We start from the raw sequence: 18,178 nt of genomic DNA on the forward strand, positions 1-18,178 counted from the left end.
GAGGTAGAACAATTGACAAACCACACAAATCTCTAGAGAGAGATTTCTCCCGAGAAGTCACACGTGATGTGATTTCAGACAAGTAACTTGTGACAGTGTGAATGTGATCACTTTGCCCATGACAGCGCTCACTTGGAAATCACTTTGCCTATGACAGCGCTCCCCCTTTTGCTTTCAACAGCAGTTTTCAAAATGCTGTTATTATTCTGAGAGCGCACCACATTCTATACGTAAACAAACAAAAGTATACTTTTCCACACCATAAATGGAGTATGTTTCGTGTTGGATTCGTTCAGCAGCTGTCTGAATTGTACTTTCTCTTAAACGCACCAATATAGTATTGTGCACCAGCCGAAGAACAATGCTTATTAATAACAGAATAAGTAATAATGGACACATTCGGGGTAAGTAAGGGTGTACCACTTTGTTATTTTATATTGCTCTGCGTTTTTGTGTGGCTCCCTCGACTTGCTCAGATCTTCATAAACTGGAGTTTATGATAATTTGTGAATCAAACCCAAAATGCCTAGTTTCAGATTAAAAATAGGTTATGCCCATTTGATCCACACGGCCTCCTCTTGCAATTCGGTATAAGTTCAAAAATATTTTCAGGATTTCCCAAGTTCAGCTCTCTTTTTGTTTTAATTTTCTGTGGTTATGTTCCTGCATGTTGTGATTTGCCACTACAAATTAGAACAAGTACTCAAGTCAATGTTTCTGGATTTGACGGAATTAAATCCTCTCTGAAACGTTGAGTGTTCTTCACCATTATTGGCAAGGCCGTTTGCTGATACTTCATTCACAGTTCTCCTTTTGATGTGCAAATGAATGTTACTTGTCTTGTCTTACACTTTAATTCTGAAAGTTATCTTACTCAAAAAAATCGACCAAGGTTTCTTTCATTAACAAAAAAACTGGAAAATGTTAAGGTGGACTTACTAGGGGCATACATATGGGTAACTTAATTTAACCTATTACAAATAGTTGGTACACAATAAAAAAAAACAAAAGGAAAAAAAAATAGTTGGTACACTTATTTTGCAACAGTGTAGGTTTCCACATTGCAAGTGGCTGCTTTAGTGGTTGAGTCATATGGGACAATTGCTGATCACAAAGAGCTAGGGTTGTTTAAACTTTACTGACATATCCCTTTACGTTATTGGGACTTTATATACACATGAGTGATCAGTTCAACATTCAATACGCACACAGGTTCTGTTATAGTCTTTAGATCGCTGGATTAATGTAACATTTGTGCACTGATCAAATCTTACACATTAGGGATTCAATGTAGAACTGGATATTTCTCTGAAGGAATGAGCACCTTAATTTTAGGCTGAACTTAAAAACATATATATTTGCAATATTCTCCGATTATGTTTTGCTGGGTAATATCCAAGATAGTTCTTCGTCTGTGCCATCTGTATTGCGCGATGCCAATCTGATTAAAAAGAAACAGAAATACGTGAATGTTTCAGAGTTTCTTTGACCTCAGTGTTTTTCACAAAGAACTAGGACATGCCAATATAGAATATCGAAGATAAACCATAGCACCGCATTCAACTGACCATTATTGGTTAACAAAGGTATTTTCACAAAAGAAGTTCAGTAGTTATCAACAACATCTTTTTTTGTGTTACAGTGGCCTTCTTGCCCCCTCACAGACCTTTAGACATTTTTGCTCGTCAATGCACTGGCATATCAATGATTCACTTCTTATATCGCTGTATGTTTAATGAGAGACAAAATCAAGACATTGGAGTGCCAACCTGATCTTTGTTTTGTATCATTGCATTTACAAAGGCTATTTATCAATCTGTGCTTGGAAAAGAGGGTGGGCGGAAGAAACAGCCAAAATTGACTATATGCAATGCACTGAAGACAGCAAGGCTGAAACATATGCAGCAAAGAGTGGATTAAATGGAAAAGGCCACATTTAAAATGGACGTCTTGATGCTGTCAATCACTGAGGTAAAATAGCTTGAATTTGATGTTGTAGCTACAGGCTGAAACAGGAGAAATGTTATTTGAAAGAGTAAATATGTTCACCCATTTAACAATGTTACGCAAAACATGTACAGAGTAAAATACTTTGACTATTCCTCCATATCACACTCAAGAGGAATGCCAAAGAACAGCTCAACAGATCCAACCCTTCAGTCCTACCATCAATAAATATAAGGCTGTTACTAGCAATATTCAGTTAAAAAAGGTGCTTGAGAAATGTAAAGGTATAGCTCTGTATAAACAGCAGATGTTAAAGATCCAAGTACTCCTTATGTAGACTCACAGCACATCTAGACTGTTGTAATTGAATCTATGAGACGGAAAAGACTTTCGCCCCGGGCAAGTGAGAGTAATGGACAAACAGGCTATTTTCCCAGTCCACATTGCCACTTCTCAGTGGCGTAGTGTGGGGGGGCCAGAGGCGCGTTTGCCCCAGGTGCAAAGATCTTAGAGGCATTCTTAGGGGTGCAAAATTTTAAAAAGGGGCGCAAAATTTTAAAAGAAAAGTCGAAGGTTACTTGCCCTGCCCCGGGCGCTGGCAACCATTGCTACGCCACAGCCACCTCTACGTAGCTGTCCACTGGAAATGTCTCCACTGGCTCTCTCTACATCGGCAGGGGACATATGTGGTTCCATTACTGGAGGGTGGTTCTCCTGGAACCAGTTTTCATGCTTGCTGGACTCAGGGAGATGCGCTGGTGCGAATATATATCTTCTCCAGGATCAGACCAGCAAATTGCCATTTAAAACTGGAGTGTGTATGCAACGGCATAGCTGAGTTTGTGATGTCAAATTGGTATTAGCAGCTAGCAACAAGAAGGGCATTCCCTGGTTTGCAAAGAGACACTAGATCATTGTGCAGGCTCCAGGGAGTAATGAGCAACAGTCCTCTTCTGATAAAATCTGTCTGGGGGGAGCCTGCTGTGGACCTATCCTCATTCAAAACAAACCTGCGCTTTTGAGTAATGTGGTCCGTGTGATTCATAATCTCTGTGAGTGACAGCTTTCTGCAAGAGCAAAATGTGGTCATCAACGGTTCTGACACAGCTTTCTCAGAAGTCGGAGAATTGAAGGGCTGGAAGGAAATGCATAGTAGAGATGGAAATCCCTTCCTCAGGCAGAATGCGTTTCCCAACAAGAACTGTAGGGCACAGAACTGCGGGCAGGGTGTGTGTTCTCATGAGTAGCAAAGAGCTCGACAAGAGGATTACTCAAGATGGACTAATCTACCATAGGATGAAGATGCAAGTTGTGACTGACAAGATGGCACCAACTGAGATCATCAGCCTGCTCCTTCAGGGAGCCTACCAGGTGGTTCACGCCCAACTAGAGATCATGACCACAGCTTCAGTGCCTTCAACTTGTTGGCATATCACATTGCTGTTATGTCGTCCTTCAGGACTTGATATGACCTACCACAGATGGAAGGCAGAAATGCCTTGGGGGTAAAGTAGACCACCCGTAACTCAAAGAGTTTGATGTGCAATTTATTTTCTGTCGATGGTCATAAGCCTCTGATGTCCAAATCATTCAGTCTAAACAAAAATAGAGCAGCCATTGGTAACTGATATGGCCACTACTGGTGGCTGGGGCAGTAGGGCTTTCCACACTTAAAATGGTCTTTCATCACAGGTCTTGAGCTGTTTCCCATAGCCCACTGAAAATGTACACAACACTGGAGTCAGCAGCAGCCCGGCAGGTAAGAGTGGTGGGGTCGGTTTGGAGGTGGATTCGACAGACAATTACGAGGGAAAATTAAATAAATAGCTAGTTTTCCCTCATCATCTATCAAAATCCCCCCCCCCAACCCAGCCCCACCGCTCTTACTGGCGCAGGCCGTGGCTGACTGGAGTATTTGCACGTTGCATCAGCATGGGGATCCAGCAAGATGCAAGAGAGGAGCAGGACTAAATGATGGAGGACTGCTTCCTCCCAATCATAATTTAATGTCTTGAACTCACCGAGGAAGTGAGAAAGCCTTGCATGAAATAGTGTCACACTCTAACTACAAAAGGAGGATATGCTGGGAGGGCTGGATGTGTTATTTGGAATGTTAATTAAACAAGCATCTGAAGTGCAATAGGTTTCGCATTTATGCAAGTTTGAGGTATTGGCATTGTGAATGACAATACCTTTAATTTATGTTTTGGTTTTTTTAAAACCTAAATAAAAGGCATTGTCATTTGCAATGCCAACAGCTTAAACTCTCACAAATGCGAGACCTATTGCATTCCAAATGCTTGAAGGCATCGCTGAGGTCCCCCCTTCTGTCTCCCATGGCCTTTGAAAAGCTCCCCATTTGCTATGACTTAAATAAACAAGCCGGTGGTCAAAACTGTGCATGAGAGACCCGCCTAGAGTAAGAGAATCTCATTAAAGAAAATAGTGCGTACAGTTTATAGAAGATGTACAGCGTAGCAATCAAAGTAAAAGGGCCAGTCCTCATGGGAGGTTACAAATGAAGACAAGGCAGTACTAAGGAGAGACTAACAAGCGTAATAACGAATCAGAAGCCAACATTTACGAAGGACAATGACACAAGCCAATGAAAAATATGGGGGGAGAGTGGGAGTTGCTTCAAGTACATACTCCAATACAGCATGACTTGCACAGCAGTGCATGTTATTCCCAGGCTCGACCTAAAAACCATATCGAAAGCAGGTGGCTGGACACCAGCTGTGGTGAGCCCCCATTTAGCAGCCACTTATGATATGGAAATACACTGATCTCTAACCTGCGAAGGTGCACCAACATCCCTTTTTTGAAGGCACAAGTGAATGATGTTATCACTAATATATCGATCATGAATTGATAGTGGGTGGTGCCTATCACAAAACACAGTACCTTATGTCTGATGCAGCATCAGTGTATGAAAATATGCAACCTGCAGTTTGAGGGGCAACATCCAGTCTTCCAGCTTCAGAGCCAAAAGGCCCTATACAAGGGAAAGCATGCTGAATTTCTTATGGAGGAAGGTTTTCAGAACGTGATTTCTGGAAAGGGACATGGACCATCATCCTTCCTGGGAACAAGAAAATAACTCAAGTAGCATCTCTGTCCAATCTTGCTCTCTGGAACGAATTCTGTTGCCCCTTTGCCCAATAGAGTCAGAAGCTCCTGCTGCAGATTGTAGCCCTGGTAGTCTGAGGGTATGGGGGATGGGAGGAGGCAAGTCATGGAAGGGAAGGGCGAATACTCATTCAACAATCTAGAGGACCCAATGGTCTGTGGTAAAGGACTGCCAACATGAACAAAGGACAGCTTCACCCCTTGCTCCCTCAAAATCAAGTTAAAGCAATTTTATTGAAGTGCCCCAGGATGAGGAAGAAAAGAGGGCTGATCCCTCAACACCTTTGAAAATGTCATGTCTGCGGAAGCTGAGGAAGAACTTGTGCTGCTTCATGTACTGCAAGGGCTTGTACCACAGAAAAGGCAGACCCCGGGAATATGTGGTACAGTTGGAAAAGCAGGCTCCCAGGGGAATCTAGGGGCATATTATCAAGGGAGTTTATCTCCGCTTTTTTGGCTTTAAAAGCCAAGAAAGCGGAGATAAAATTATCTCCCTATTACCTAGCTGTCGCTAACACCAGTTAGCGACAGCTAGTAGGAGATAGCGACCTTCTTGGGCCCCGCTTTGCATGTCAGTGAAATTTATCACTAATGACATGCAAAGTGGGCGTACCAAGATGTTAGCGACTGGAAAAAGTTGCTAACATCGCTATCTCCTATTACCAACTTTTGGAGATATTCGCGCTAAGCGCGAATATCTCCAAAAGCTAACACCTGCCCCATAGCAGTTCTTAGCCATGTTATCCAATGGTAGGTGGATAACATGGCTAAGAGCATTAGCTCGGTAATGCATGAATATCGCTGACTTTTCAGCGATATTCATGCATTTCGGCCGATTTTCATCGCTTAGGAGATAAACCTTGATAATAGCAAGGTTCCTAAGCGATAAAAATCGCCGCAGCACGGCGATAAAAATATTGCCGCTAAGCCAACATAGCGATAATTATCGCTAGTTGTTGGTAATATGCCTCCTAGTCCCAAGGACCGAGCCATGGCCCAACTTTGTTTGAAGTGCTCCAGTGCTAAATCACCCATATCGCCAAAGAGGCAAGCTCAGTCAAAGAGTATGTCCATAGAGTTTGCCTGGACCTCACCCAAATAGCCGGTGGAATGATTCCAAGCATGGGAATGGATTGCAATAGAATGTCCATGGATCCACAGATCGTGCCACCATATCCAATACATCCAGGCCAACAAGGCCAATGTATTGTAAGGCCTCTGCAATATGGGCAAAAAGGTTGGTCGGAGAGGTTCGGAAAGACTCTTTGTGCCATTTACTGCACAGCATGGGAGTAATGGGCTAAAAGTCGAGTTGAATTAGTTGAATAAAAGGCAAGAGTCCCTGAGCTAAATACCTTCTTCCCCAATGCCTCAAACCTTTTTCACTCCTTATCTGTAGGAGCAAGGAGACGTTTAGAGAAAGGGGAAGCCTAAACAACTGTAATCTTTGGAGACGAAAGAGCTGCCAAAGCATTTACATCCAAAACAGCCTAGCAATGGTGGTGGGTGACCTGGCATTTCACACTTTTAATTTATTAATTTGTTTTTATAGAGTGTTAAACATATAACAGACATTGTATTCTCCAGCTCGGTAGTATACCCTTGTGCAGTAACCGATGACGTGTTCATTAATTTCGTACGATTTACTGAAAAAACTCTCTGTTCATTATCCATCTGAGATGTCTGAGGGTGTTGACTCGCATCTTAACAGCACACCCCCTGGCTGTGAACCTCACACATCAAGCACAACAATGCTATACCCACAAAAGAGGCACGGTCTCTAGTCCCACCAGATGAATACGCAATGTACATGTCAGCCGTATTGATGTTTTCATCAGGTCTGCCCCACCCACCTTGCTGGGGGGATCTTCTGACTCCAGTGCTAGGTAAGTACAAAAGGGGCCCATTTTTATTTTGGTTGTGTTCTGGGTGGCATCAGGGTCCAAGACTCCCCCAGTTGTTTGTCAGCATTTCACCCATGGATAGTCCACCCCGCCCAATGCATAGCTATTTTTCTCTTGCGAACAGCAGAATCAGTGTAGTAAGCTCACGCACGCACAATAGCTGTAGTTCCTGGAGGTAACCCAGTAAAACCACAACTGAATCCATAAAACCATGCTCCCTGTCACCTCTTCAACACATACAAGAGTGAGACCCAGACGACAAAACCATTTTAAACAACTGGAGAGGAGTGCGGTACAGTCTATGCAGAAACTCATTATGTATGAGGCATAGTCTGTAGTTAGGTAATAGCATTCTGGTCATCTATAAACTAGACACCCAATACAGCCTGCCACTCATTCCTATCTCTAGGTTTATTCGCTGGGGATGTGTCCTGCATAGTTGACTACTATTGAGTGATCAACCATTTGGGGGGAGCCGTTGAAATGAAAAAGTCTAGCACTTGCAAGCTCAACGGTTCCTAAGGAAATGTTCTGTGTATGTTTTTTACACATGCCATGCAGCATATAGTAATGGAGCGAGTCTAGGGGCATGCACGCTAACTTGTCATGGATATCACTCAGCGCAATAAAATTACCATTGGGATAAAGATCTCCCATTTCCACCGGTCTGATACGTTTCAGCTGGTGCAGGGGCTTCCCATCCATAGTAAGGAGAGTGCTGGGTTCCACTACTGACGCAAACCGCATGTGGTTGATACTGTGTCGGGTGGAACAAATAATGCATGTACTTGGCTTGTGCACAGTAATAATATGGCTCCAGGAAGGACGTGCAACTCCCGGCTTGCGCTAAGGGCAAGGTCAGCACCTTCCATGGCACCCTAGACTGCTTACCCACCCATGGCATTCTGATCATGAGGAATTGAAGACAGTCAAAAAAGGCTTTGGTCAATGGAATCGGAATATTCACAAAAACATAAAGGAACTTAGACAAGACTACCATTTAGACAATCACTATTCTCCCCATGTACAGGGCAGGCCAATCAGTGTCAAGGTCTCTCCTCCAGCCATGAAGCAGCCCTTCCATAGTTCTCCAGCAAGACCATTTCAATATCTCTGCTAACCCAGATCCCCAGGTATTTAACTGTGTCTCCCACCCATTCGGCGGATCACTGATTTGGGACAGTTTACTATGATGCCTGCAAGGCAGGCAAGTCTAAGGAATTCTCACAGAATAGGTGCACGGTTAAACCTAGGTTCTCTAACATAGACAGTCACGTTGTCTGCTTTCATCAACACCACAAGGCTCTGCTCTGTGTGATTAAGCCCTCACTAGGCATGGTGTTGCTGCAGCCAGGTAGCGAGTGGTTCCACAGATATGGCATAGGGAATCTGGGACAATGGGCAGCCATGCTGGGTGGCTCAGCTGATCAGGAATGAAAGTGAGACACTGCCTTTGACTGGTACTCTTGCAGAAGGCCCTCTATAGACCGGTTTGATCAACTGAAGAAAGGTGGGGCTGAAGCCGATTCTGCCAAAAAGCACAAACAGAAATGACCATTCAAGCAAATCAAATGCCTTAGTAACATCCCAGACCACCGCCGCAGCATTAAGTTCAGGGCTAATCAAATCAAGCAAGGCAAAGAGGGTACACATATTATGGGCAGTCAATATTCCCAGATCATTTGACTGGGGGTGAGTGTTTGATTTGCTCAAACGCTCCGTCCATCAACCCCCTTTTGTATCGCTTTGTTCGCCCTAAGTTGGCAGGGTATGCCCAGACGTGAGTCCCTTGCTCACTTGGCCACTGGATTCAAGATAGCCTGGCTGATGAGGATTATGAATCCGAAACCGGTCCCAGGATGCTTGTTTCCAGTCCAGGGAAGACATGGCTTGGCAGTTCGAGCTGGACTGTTCCCATGAGCCACAGGGTCAGACTGATTTGCATATGGCCATGTCTGAAATGGGGTGGCCGAGTGAGCTAAAGAATGGTGATGGATTAAACCCAGATCATTTGACTGGGGGTGAGTGTTTGATTTGCTCAAACCCTCCGTCCATCAACCCCCTTTTGTATCGCTTTGTTCGCCCTAAGTTGGCAGGGTATGCTCAGACGTGAGTCCCGTGCTCACTTGGCCACTGGATTCAAGATAGCCTGGCTGATTAGGATTATGAATCCGAAACCGGTCCCAGGATGCTTGTTTCCGGTCCAGGGAAGACATGGCTTGGAAGTTCGGGCTGGACTGTTCCCATGAGGCACAGGGTCAGACTGATTTGCATATGGCCATGTCTGAAATGGGGTGGCTGAGTGAGCTAAAGAATGGTGATGGATTAAACCCAGATCATTTGACTGGGGGTGAGTGTTTGATTTGCTCAAACCCTCCGTCCATCAACCCCCTTTTGTATCGCTTTGTTCGCCCTAAGTTGGCAGGGTATGCTCAGACGTGAGTCCCTTGCTCACTTGGCCACTGGATTCAAGATAGCCTGGCTGATGAGGATTATGAATCCGAAACCGGTCCCAGGATGCTTGTTTCCGGTCCAGGGAAGACATGGCTTGGCAGTTCGGGCTGGACTGTTCCCACGAGGCACAGGGTCAGACCGATTTGCATATGGCCATGTCTGAACTGGGGTGGCTGAGTGAGCTAAAGAATGGTGATGGGTTAAACCCAGATCATTTGACTGGGGGTGAGTGTTTGATTTGCTCAAACGCTCCGTCCATCAACCCCCTTTTGTATCTGTCAATCATTCTGACACAAACCCAGATTGGCCAGGGTGAACAATATTGGGAAGGAGATGAAGAATTTCAACTGCCACGAATTGGCCAGTATTATATTGCCAATATTAATCATAGAAAGTAGCGTATAGGAGCAATATAACATGGCAGGTTTACCATGTTTTAGTATTGTCACAATTAGAGCCCCCCGAACGGATGGGGAAGACACCCGGTGCTTCTAACCTTATGATACATAGCTAGCGCAGTTTGAGGGCAAGCTCCTCCGCATATTACTTATAAAAATGGGTTGTCAGTTCATCCAACCAAGGGGCCTAGTCACCAGGAAGGACCCTACTAGTGACATTCTCCTTAAAAAATCGGGCCTCCAGAAACTGCGTGTGGGTTCCTCCACCTACAGTAGCCATATTGAATCTATATATTCTGTAATTGCGTATAGATCACCACAGGGCGTTGACCGATATAGATCTGCATAAAAGTGAAGCATCACCTGTGCGATGTCCTCAGAAGCATGATAAGCTCCAAGTGAGTGTTTGAAAAGTTTCAACAATCCGCCCATCATTTTATTTTGTGATGTTGCTATGTGTGGCTGTGTGGCTAGGGGTATGCCCAGACATGGGTCCCTTGATCGCTGCACCACTGGATTCAAGCTAGTCTAGCTGATATGGGGTGATACCCCGAAACTGGTCCCAGGATGCTTGTTTCCAGTCCAGGGAGGACCTGGACAGGCAGTTTAGGCTGAACTGTTCCCATGGGGAACAGGGTCAAGACTGATTTACATATGGCTGCGTCCAAACTGGGGTGACGTGGTGAGCAAAAGAACAATGGATTAAACCCTGGTCTGTGACTGGGGGTCAGTGTTTGAAAAGTTTCAACACTCTGTCCATCATTTTATTATGTGATGTTGTTACCCTCCCCTTACCGCCTTGCAGTGGATTCCTTATGCAGTTAAAGCATCTCAATCTCTGCAGTCTCCTCATATTCCGAGAGCTTGGCACAGAACTGCCAGACACTGTCTTACCAGATGCGGAGTGCTAGGTTTTGTGTAAGCAGCTTTCATGCTAAGCTTGCACGCAGGTCCCACAGCAATTGAAGCAGTGTGGAAATGCCTTTCACCTAATATAGGCCTTAAAAGCCTCCTAAAGCATGCAGGGGGATTCCACAGAGCGCTCATTATGTAAAAAAAAGTATACAATATCAGATCCTATTTCGGCGCTTTCTCACAGGGGGTCTTCTAAGGGCATTCGCCAGGAGCTGCTAAGTGAATGCCCGTCCATGCACATCAGTCACTGACAGCATTAACACCACTGGCGCATGATCTGAGAGCATCCTGGGCTGGTGATCTATACGCTTATTTCCAACACAATGTCCCCGGTGGCCAACCAATAATCAATTTGTGACCATGTGATGCAAGTGTCCTCAACAATCATGGGGTGCCTATTGCGCCAGATATACCCCAATTCGCTAGCTATTATAATTGAGTAGATCTGAGAAGCTGCTCAGGGTGAGGGCTGCGCTCAGAATGGGCCTGAACAACCTTGGGGATCAAAATAACATTGGCGTCCCCGCCTCGCACACTATTGAGTGCTCAATACCTTTTTCCAAATAGTAGAAATTAATTCCAGGGAGTCAGTGTTCGGACAATAAACACACACTATTGTTGTATTTTAACCATAAGAATACTAGGGAGGATGACATATCTCCCATCCACAACTTGTTTGGACTCAGAGAGTACTTGTAAGAAAATATAGCGACCCCACTACCCAAGAGACGGGGTACCACAGGTAAATCAAAATCAAGACTCTCTTGGGATTACCCAAAGGTTCTCAAATAGCATATAGGGGCATATTATCAAGGGGGTTTATCTACGCTTTTTTGGCTTTAAAAGCCAAGAAAGCGGAGATAAAATTATCTCCCTATTACCTAGCTGTCGCTAACACCAGTTAGCGACAGCTAGTAGGAGATAGCGACCATCTTGGGCCCCACTTTGCATGTCAGTGATATTTATCACTAATGACATGCAAAGTGGGCGTCCCAAGATGTTAGCGACTGGAAACAGCCACTAACATCGCTATCTCCTATTACCAACTTATGGAGATATTCGCGCTAAGCGCGAATATCTCCAAAAGCTAACACCTGCCCTGAGCAGTTCTTAGCCATGTTATCCAATGGGAGGTGGATAACATGGCTAAGAGCATTAGCACGGTAATGCATGAATATTGCTGACTTTTCAGCGATATTCATCCATTGCGGCCGATTTTTATCGCATTTGCGATAAACCTTGGTAATACCAAGGTTTATTTGCGATAAAAATCGCCGCAGCTCAGCGGTAAATTTTTGTCTCTAACCAAGCAATAGCGATAATTATCGCTATTGCTTGGTAATATGCCCCATAGTCTCATGCACATCCCAACATCCAGTTATACAAAAGAAGCACAATCCTTCCACACCAAAGTAAAAATTGACCCTATATAACAATTATAATACACACAATGATAGCCACCAAAGCTTTATAACAAACATGTATTTATTAAAAACATATTTTCTCTTAAAATTTCCTAAAACAATCCTGAATTAATTAGAGTTACATTCATACATTTAAAAAAACCAAAGTACCATGTATATTTTATCTGAGAGACACAAGAACTGTAAACCTATTTATCACATCATAATTTGGTTATTCCATGCCGTTGCTTCAATACGTGGCAATACGATTGCCACATATTGAAGCAACTGCACGGGATATCCTGGACCGACACCGTTCTTAAGAAAAAAGGCTTATTCGCCTCCTTTCCATAACCGGATCAGAGGTCTACTACCCTTTTTCCGGAGGAACTAGAACCGCTATTCGCGCCTCTTCCTGTTTCAACACGAGCATGGAAGTGTGAATCTTCTATACACGCTATTCTGGTATCGGAGACATATATATATATTTAAAGAAAACAGCCATTGTGCTCAATTGTCGGTCGATTGAGACCCAGGTTCCTAGGAGTAAGTGGAAGTCTCTGAACTTGATGAAGATTCTTATGAAGCTCTGTTGAGCCTTGAGTAGCCCCGCTTATACACAGTAAGCGAAACATCTATAGAATATACCTCGTGAGTAGATGAGGTGTTTTTTATTGTGTTTAAATACAAGAGACACAAATATTACTTGTGTCTTTAAGAAGGTGGTTGTTATTAATCAATTACCACCGAAACGCGTAAAAGCTTTTGTATAAATTATATGGTTGTATCCAAGGAACGTGTTCATGCCCAAAATATGATTCCGTTGATGGATATTTGAACAGACTGATGAAATGCATTCCATGTGGAATAACCAAATTATGATATGATAAATAGGTTTACACTTCTTGTGTCTCTCAGATAAAATATATATGGTACTTTTGTTTTTAAAAGTATGAGTGTAACTCTGATTAATTCAGGATTGTTTTAGGGACATTTAAGAGAAAATATGTTTTAATAAATACATGTTTGTTATAAAGCTTTGGTGGTTATCATTGTGTGTATTATAATTGTTAGATAGCGTCCATTTTTACTTTGGTGTGAAAGGATTGCGCTTCTTTTGTATAACTGGATGTTGGGATGTGCATGAGACTATATGCTATTTGAGAACCTTTGGGTAATCCCAAGAGAGTCTTGATTTTTATGGACTCAGAGTGTGCCATTGTACCTCATTTATAGACACCAAAACACACAAGATGATGGACGGAATGTTGCACAATGGCAAAACATTCACCCCAGTCACAGATCTGGGTTTAATTCATCGTTATTTTGATCACCAAGCCACCCTAGTTCAGACATGGCCATATGCAAATCAGTCTTGACCGTGTGCCTCATGGAAACAGTCCAAACCGAACTGCCAAGCCATGCCTTCCCTGGACGGGAATCAAGCATCCTAGGACCAGTTTCTGGCTATCAGCCGTCTTCAGCCAGGATAGCTTTACTCCAGTGGCTTAGTGAGCACAGGACCCACGTCTGGGCATGCCCCTCCCACATAGGGTGAACAGCAAAACACACAAGATGATGGACGGAATGTTGCACAATGGCAAAACATTCACCCCAGTCACAGATCTGGGTTTAAACAATCATTATTTTGCTCACCAAGCCACCCCAGTTCAGACATGGCCATATGCAAATCAGTCTTGACCCTGTGCCTCATGGGAACAGTCCAGACCGAACTGCCAAGCCATGCCTTCCCTGGACCGGAATCAAGCATCCTAGGACCGGTTTCTGGCTATCAGCCGTCTTCAGCCAGGATAGCTTGACTCCAGTGGCTTAGTGAGCACGGGACCCATCCATCAACTTGTGTGTTTTGCTGTTCACCCTTTGTGGGAAGGGTATGCCCAGATTTGGGTCCGGGGTTTTATAAGCCACTGGAGTCAAGCTATCCTGGCTGAAAACGGCTGATAGCCAGAAACCGGTCCTAGGATGCTTGATTCCAGTCCAGGAAAGACATGGCTTGGCAGTTCGGGCTGGACTGTTCCCATGAGGCACAGGGTCAAGACTGATTTGCATATGGCCTTGTCTGAACTGGGGTGGCTTGGTGAGCAAAATAACGATGGATTAACCCAGATCTGTGACTGGGGGTGAATGTTTTGCCATTGTGCAACATTCCGTCCATCATCTTGTGTGTTTTGCTGTTCATCCTTTGTGAGAAGGGTATGCCCAGACGTGGGTCCCGTGCTCACTAAGCCACTGGAGTCAAGCTATCCTGGCTGAAGACGGCTGATAGCCAGAAACCGGTCCTAGGATGCTTGATTCCAGTCCAGGAAAGACATGGCTTGGCAGTTCGGGCTGGACTGTTCCCATGAGGCACAGGGTCAAGACTGATTTGCATATGGCCATGTCTGAACTGGGGTGGCTTAGTGAGCAAAATAATGATGGATTAAACCCAGATCTGTGACTGGGGGTGAATGTTTTGCCACTGTGCAACATTCCGTCCATCATCTTGTGTGTTTTGTCATTTATAGACACTACAGCAGCCTTCTTTTACACAGCCAGAGAATGTAGACACATGGGCCTCTCCAATCCAACCCACATGCAGCCTCTTGTTAGAGCACTCTGACCAGTACCAACTTTGTCGCTCCTAAAACAGGTGAAAATCTGTTGGACTTTACGTTGGTCATTTAACCCTCTAATATTACAGGTCATCAGAGTCATCTCTGACATCTTCAATTTCACCTTAATGCATCTGCGCCCCAGAGCCAAATAGAAATGTATCGACTCCATCAGCCCATATAGGCCAACAGTTCAACAAGTATGATCAACATGAATTTCAACTGTTTGTCGAGGAAGAATGCATGCACATTAAACACCTTGATGATCTCGCTCACAACCCACTTTAATACTTCAACTCGTTGAAGAAAAGCCCACCCCCCATAACCCCAACAAGCAGACACAGGTTCAACTGGACCATGTGCCAGCATAGGCCAAGTGGGATCAAACCCTGGGTAGCCCAGAGAAACAGGCAGACACCCCATCGAACTATACAGAAGGGTTGTCAGGCTTTAAACAACAGTCTCCCAGACTTTCAACTGCATTAAGTCAACTGCCTCATCTAAAAAAAAGGGGAAGCGCCAGTGAAAACAAAGCAATACAATACTCATTCCTTACTGTTATTACACGTCATGTTGACATAACCCTCTAGAGAAAACAAGTAGATTCTAGGAGATACCAGTCTTGCAGTCATTGTCACTTAATGGGCTACTGGAGCCCAGACCTAGGTACGCTCATCTTCAGTGCTCTTTTGACCTTGTACATAAGAAAATGTGATGACTAATTTAAGGTCAGTGAAAAAATGGCCTTTGCCCTTGACAGTGACTTGCAACTTGGCAGGGTGGAAGAGGATGTATAATAATCCAGACTTCATCAGTAGTCATGTGGAAGGGAGAAATTCACCACAAGCAGCCTGAATCACCATGGTGAAATCGGGATACACAGATTTGCACCTCTCCCATATCTCTTTAAAGTCACAATATAGTATCAAGGTCTTAGAAGTGGAGTAGACAGGGTATTATTGGGTGCACAGGGGCACCAGGCAGGAATTGTGGGCCCAGATATTGTTGAGCCCATTTAATAGAGTACATGTTGGTCAAGTGATTGCCGAAAAGGGATTTAAGTAAGTCCTCAACATAAATCTCCATCTTGTCCAGTGTGGTGGCTCGGGTATGCCCATGATTCTGATATTGTTTCTTCTGGAGCAGGTGTCCAGATTATCATTCTTAGCCTTGATGACTTTGAGGACCCTTTCTATTCTCAAGAGCTGTGATGTGGCACCAGCCTCTGAGACTAAAACCCTGCATTAAAGCTGATCCAGCTGCTCATCCAGGCCAGACAGGTAGTAGTCAAGGCATCAAGTTTATAATCAATGGTCCGCAGACTGTGCTCCATTTCCATAAAGACGTTTTTTATGTCAAAGTCAGTGCTGGTTTTGCACCTGTCTCCATTCAGAGAGTGTTCTCTGCTAGCACCTGCACTTCGTGGCTAGTCTCTTCCTCTCAAACGTCAACCTCGTCTGACCCTCCTTTTGATTCCTCATGTCAAGAGGGAAGGAAGGCCCGGGGGTCCACAGGTTCATGCGATTCACCTGCTCAAAGTGTGATGATGTCTCCCACAGCAACTCAGTGGGTCCACCTCACCCCAGACCAATCAGTGGACACTAGCAGATCCAGGCTGGCTCAGCACTGCAGCAAGTCTGTTTTTTCAAGTGTCCCACTGTGTCAATTAAGCTTATATGGATATCCTATGTGTCTGGTAGCGTAAAGGACATCTTGCAGCAGCTGGCACCATCACAATGGCAATAGGAGCCTCTTATGTGTGGTCATCAACTCAAGAAATGGCTGTAGGAGAGGAGGAAGGCAGGAGCTCAGGGTAGAAAAACACGGTGACCTTGGCAAGCCCCCTCTCACCACACACCTATGTGCACTGCATTGCCAACTATGGATTCCTCAAGTGGTCACAAGTTCCTATCTCCACCAAAGCCCCTTGTTGGTACCTGTACAGGTTCCCTGGGCTGAGGGAACCCCTACCTGGCTGCAACCCATATTCTGCCCGCTAGAAGCCTCGAGCCATGGTTCACCACAGGCACCCAGCCCATCTCCTTCAATCTCAGTGCCATCTATCTCAGTGCCGCCAGCTGTTCCAGCTTGCTCACCAAGCTCCAAGTCCCTCCTCAACCACAGCGGGTCACTTCATCTTAGCAGATTGGCCAAGGCCAGGGTTCCTCACACCCATGGACACTTCCCTTACCCGCTTAGGGTCAGCGGGTAAACCAAAAAGCCCTTCAAGCCTCCCCTATTACTCATCATCAAGCATTGGCTTGTCAGGGCATGCTTTCACCAAAAACTGCTGTGCTCTGTGTCAGGATCTGACTAGGATAGCGTTCTTCTTCAGGCATTTGAATGGTATCAGGAGGAGACTGAATGGAATTGACTGGGGAGAAAGAGGCTGGTGAAAGCTCATTCAGTAGCCCAATGGCTTCCTGCGGCACATAAGCTCTCCAGAGGGATCTAGGGAGGTGCAACCACCATTGTCTGGTTGGACACTATAAATCTGCGTGAAGTTGAAGCCAGGGACTGGATACTCCAGAAACAGAACCGGAATAGCATCACCATCAAAACTGGCTGCAAAGATGACACTGAGGCCAGAAAAAGGAAGTGAAGCAGTTAAATGGAAGACATACCCCTGGAGGGGGAGGGGCACTACAAAGACAAAGAGTCACTCTTGTGGTGTTTCTCTTTTTTGTCCTGAAGCTCTTGAACTTGTAAACAGAGTGAGCTTCAGCAGGGGACCTGGACTGATGACAGGCTTGTCTTGGTTTCTGACCCACGCTGTGGAGAGTTTTGCCCCCAGCCCTTCAATGGCTTCAGCTTGCATAAGGCCATACTTCCCTCATGACCTGGAGTTAGGCTTGGGCCCCAGGCACCAAAGATAGTTGTTCTGACAGGAACAATATGGTTTAAACACTGAATTGTTTGAGTACCCATACTGATAAAAAGCATAAAATGTCAAAGTCAGTGCTGGTTTTGCCCAGGTCTCCATTCAGAGAGTGTTCTCTGCTAGCACCTGCACTTCGTGGCTAGTCTCTTCCTCTCAAAGGTCAACCTCGTCTGACCATGCTCATGCTTCCTCATGTCAAGAGGGAGGGAAGGCCCGGGGGTCCACAGGTTCATGCGATTCACCAGCTCAAAGTGTGATGATGTCTCCCACAGCAACTCAGTGGGTCCAGCTCACCCCAGACCAATCAGTGGACACTAGCAGATCCAGGCTGGCTCAGTAGTGCAGCAAGTCTGTTTTTTCAGAAGTTTCCCACAGTGTCAATTAAGCCTATATGGATATCCTATGTGTCTGGTAGCGTAAAGGACATCTTGCAGCAGCCGGCACCAGCACAATGGCAATAGGAGCCTCTTAATTGTGGTCATCAACTCAAGAAATGGCTGTGGGAGAGGAGGAAGAATATGGTTTAAACACTGAA

At 44.9% G+C, this 18,178-nt stretch overlaps 1 long non-coding RNA gene across 1 annotated transcript in view; it reads right to left on the reverse strand.

Moving 5' to 3' along the window:
* Positions 1–490: 490 nt before the first annotated feature.
* Positions 491–18,178, reverse strand: part of LOC144761793 (uncharacterized) — a 343,302-nt gene continuing 325,614 nt past the window's right edge. Inside the window, exon 3 of the long non-coding RNA XR_013595897.1 lies at positions 491–1,441. This is a non-coding gene — a long non-coding RNA (uncharacterized LOC144761793). The remainder of the gene's footprint in view (positions 1,442–18,178) is intronic.

This window comes from Lissotriton helveticus, chromosome 6 (assembly GCF_964261635.1).
Source record: "Lissotriton helveticus chromosome 6, aLisHel1.1, whole genome shotgun sequence".
Classification (NCBI taxonomy): Eukaryota; Metazoa; Chordata; class Amphibia; order Caudata; family Salamandridae; genus Lissotriton; species Lissotriton helveticus.